The sequence below is a fragment of the Alternaria postmessia genome, assembly GCF_024291825.1.
Source record: "Alternaria postmessia strain BMP 2775 chromosome Unknown scaffold_283, whole genome shotgun sequence".
NCBI classification, from domain to species: domain Eukaryota; kingdom Fungi; phylum Ascomycota; class Dothideomycetes; order Pleosporales; family Pleosporaceae; genus Alternaria; species Alternaria postmessia.
Window position 1 is genome coordinate 1 of NW_026260356.1, and position 4093 is coordinate 4093.

General features: G+C 30.2%; 5 non-coding genes across 5 annotated transcripts; all 5 read right to left on the minus strand.

Annotated features, from left to right (window-relative positions):
• Nucleotides 1–2290: 2290 nt before the first annotated feature.
• J4E82_011673 lies at nucleotides 2291–2362 on the minus strand. The gene has a single exon. It is a non-coding gene; the product is annotated as a tRNA-Arg (tRNA).
• Nucleotides 2363–2366: 4 nt separating this feature from the next.
• J4E82_011674 lies at nucleotides 2367–2438 on the minus strand. Its single transcript has one exon. It is a non-coding gene; the product is annotated as a tRNA-Ile (tRNA).
• A 974-nt stretch (nucleotides 2439–3412) lies between these two features.
• On the minus strand, nucleotides 3413–3484 carry J4E82_011675. Its single transcript has one exon. It is a non-coding gene; the product is annotated as a tRNA-Asp (tRNA).
• An 85-nt stretch (nucleotides 3485–3569) lies between these two features.
• J4E82_011676 lies at nucleotides 3570–3641 on the minus strand. Its single transcript has one exon. It is a non-coding gene; the product is annotated as a tRNA-Lys (tRNA).
• A 32-nt stretch (nucleotides 3642–3673) lies between these two features.
• J4E82_011677 lies at nucleotides 3674–3746 on the minus strand. The gene has a single exon. It is a non-coding gene; the product is annotated as a tRNA-Val (tRNA).
• Nucleotides 3747–4093: the final 347 nt, after the last annotated feature.

The following is a 4093-nucleotide window of genomic DNA, read 5'->3' on the forward strand; positions in this document are numbered from 1 at the left end:
CTCCATTTCCTCATTGCTCCTTTCTTGTATATTATATGCTTTTCCAGAACATTTTACTCCATTTCTTTATGTTGTCACATATAATCTCCTCATCATTTTATCCTTTAGGTTTAATTTAGAGACCGATTAACTTTCCCATAAGCTTAAGGCGAGAGAACATTTTACATAGTAGTGTAATACTAAGTTCTCTTTTTCGTTACTCGTGTCAGCATTCTCACTTGGGATATGTACGGTAACCCGCTATATAGCGAGCAAATTACAAATGTAATTATGAAATAGACGTAACTATAAATTATCCTGTATAGTCAGTTATTATAAATTAATAAAAGACCAACCTTCTCTCACTTGGGAAAGAGGTAAGTTCTATCTATTTAGAACCGAAGGAGTACTATCTATTTAAAACCTATTTACCCAATGTTCCGCTACCCCATAAATAATACTTAAATAACCTTTAAGTATAGTAAACTAGGATTATACCTAATATAATTATTATGGACAAGGTGTCGGTGTTTTGTTTTAGATCCGTTATATCTTCGGCGCTTTTAACTAATTAGGTTAACGAATTAACCATTTGAACCAGTGCTCTGTTACGAGGTCTTTAAAAAATGGCCGCTTCTAAGCCTATTTCCTGGTTGTATAGTTTAAATACTTCCTTACTTTCACTTAACAAAAACTTTGGAACCTTAAACACTTGTTCTGGGCTGTTTCCCTTTTGACACACAACCTTATCGTTAAATGTCTGATAGTTCAACACTCATCATTGCCCTTCCGAGAGCAAATACTCGCGAATAGAGTCTTCACGACCCCCCCATATGCACAAGGCATTATATACCCTAATAGGATATTAATGCACAAATTGTCCGAGATCACAGTTCTGTACCTGCTATGATGTTATTTAAACTACATACTTACATATGTTTCGCGGAAAACCAGCTATAGTAGTCAGGATTGTCTTTCACTAACTTACCACAGTTCTTTGGATATCTTTACAACGATAACCCATTCGGCCTTTTATAAGCCTGACCATGGTAAGATCACTACTCTTCGGGTCTCTAATTAGATACTAATTCATTACTTAATAATTGGATTATCTAGGCAAATTGATTCTTTTTTGTGTATTAAAATTATGTTTCTTCAATTTAATTTCTTAAATTTAATCTATCACCACTAATCACTACTTGCTTGCATCTAACTAGAACTTGCTGACCCATTATACAAAAGGTACGCTCTCATATGTTTATTAAACTTACCTTGAGCTGCTTATAAGACTACTATTTTACATACTTCCTTCACAGTACTATTCTCTATTTCTTGTATATTATATTAAGGCTTAGAGGAAGGTTCCCCTATATTCAAACAGATTAATCCATTTTACTTTAAGCCTATATCTATTTTCATTCACACTACTAATAGAATCTCGTTTGATTTATTTTCCTGAAGCTAATAAGATACTTCAATTCACTTCGTTTTTTTTTATAGAAATTCTTCTACCCTTTTCCCTAATAAATGAAACTAGTCCATCATTTTTACGGTACTAATGGTTTAATATACAGCCTTTTATTATTCTATAATAGTCTCTTTATATACTAGCCATAAAGTTAATCCTTATAATCTATAATCTAAAAATATAAGGTAATAAAATTATGAAATAATACATTACATATCAAATACATTACTATATATTTTTATATAAAAGTGATTTAAAAAAAAATCCCATTTCAGGTTATTATGATTCGAACATAACAATTCCTCAACCCAAATGAGGCGCCTAACCAACCTGGCTCTAACCTGTTTATAATATACAATGTACTATTTAAATATAGATAATATCTTTATATTGTATAACAGATAATCTATTTATAAAAATACAAGATAATATCTTTATATTGTGGGACAGATAACCTATTTATAAAAATAAAACAGAGAATCTATCAAGATAAAACAGAGAATCTATCAAGATATAACAGAGAATATCCGATTCGAACGGATGTGATCTTTCAATCAAATAAGTTTCAAGCTTATCACTTTAAACCACTCAGTCAATTCTCTTTTTTAGTTTGTATTTTTTCTATAAACTAAAAGATACAATATATCTTTCATATTTCCCCCTAATTTTTTTTTTTGCTCACTTGTTTATTGCTTTACTTTCTTTTTTTTCTGTTTGTTTATTTTTTTTCCATACGCCCCCCCCCCCCCTCTCTTTCAGAGAGGGGGGGTAGTATAGGTGTGCACAATTCGCCTCCGGGGATTTTAATTAATAAATGAAATATGTTATTAATACTTAAAGTACAAGTGCGTACAAGACTCGAACTTGTAAGAACATGTCCGTAGCATGTCGTTATACCAATTTAACTAACGCACCTTATTGATTCCTCAACGAATTGAACGTCGATCACATCCTTATCAAGAATGCGCTTTACCTATTAAGCTAAGGAACCTTTATTACACACATAGTATATGAAAATTTGAAACAATATAAAGATTACAATTTAAAAAAAAATGGTATTATATAAAAGTATATAAGCTTATATATCTTTTCATTATAACAAGAGCATCCAGACTTGAACTGGAAATTTGAAGTTTGAAGCTTCCTATTTTGCCAATTAAACTATACTCTTTTTTTTTGAATAAAAATATTCATAACACCTTATATAAAATTGAACAATCATTTTATATAAAATGATGTTTAAAATTAAACAATAATGTTAATAACCCCATTTTTGAAATTAACTACACTCTTTATTAATCCTTTAAAAGATTTGTTATTGTTTTCAATATAATTACCTAATAAAGACTTAACAAATATAAAAATATTACATAAATACACTAAATTCAAAATAATGAAATAATTGTAATTATGTATAGTTTATACTATCTGTCTAGATGTGTAAAAATTCTATCCTTTTATCTGGGTAAAAACTTTATCCGTTTATCTGGGTAAAAACTTTATCCGTTTATCTGGGTAAAAACTTTATCCGTTTATCTGGGTAAAAACTTTATCCGTTTATCTGGGTAAAAACTTTATCCGTTTATCTGGGTATAAATATTATATCTATATTCGGAAAAGAGTGGATTTGAACCACCAGGTGTTAAACACAATATTTAGCAAATATCTCGCCTTACCTATAGCAACTTTTCCTTTTACCTGTTATTGTATAAAATTTATAAAAATTTTTACTAGAATTGGAGTTAAATATGGAAGTTAAACCTATAACGGATGTTAACTATGTAACTGAAAAGTTAAGTGTAGAATGGCTTTTTATAAAGAATTTAATTTACAGAGTAGATTGTAAAAGTTAAATAGAGAGTGGAAGAGTATGAAATTAAAAACCGCCTCTCCCCCCCCCCCCCCCCCCCTTTTGGGTGGGGGGGGGGGGGAAAATATAAGGATAAAGTTCATTATAATAGAGTACGAGTCAGACCGGGCTTGAACCGATATCTACTTTCGTGACAAGAAAGTCCTCTACCATTAAGTTACTGACCCAATACGGCCAACCGAAGTCGAATCGGTACACATCGTTTGGAAGACGATTGGACTAACCATTATCCTATAGCCGTATATGTTTTTTTAAGATCTAAGGGACTTGAACCCTTATGAGAATGATTAAAAGTCATACGCTTTACCATTAAGCTAAGATCTCTATAAATATATTTACTTACCATCAATAAGTAATAAGAAATAAGTGATTCGAACACTTAACCTGCCGCGTGTAAAACGGATGCTCTACCAATTGAGCTAATTTCTTTTTTTTTGTTTAAAAAGTTTCTTTTTTTTGTTTAAAAAGTTTCTTTTTTTTGTTTAAAAAGTTTCTTTTTTTAGTTTCTTTTTTTCTATGGGGAAAAAAAAATAAACAAACAGAAAAAGAAACAAACAGGAAAGACGTACTATCATTATAATTTTTTTTTATTATTTTGCATTCGTTTGTGGCTTTAGAGTTATAACTATTGCCCCGACCATTGCTAGTAATAATATAATGGATGTAATTATTAATCATATTGAATAATTACCATACAGTATATTTCCTATACTTGTTATATGAGAAGTTTCTGCTAAATATCCATCTCATGACACAGATGTAACATTCGTTAAATT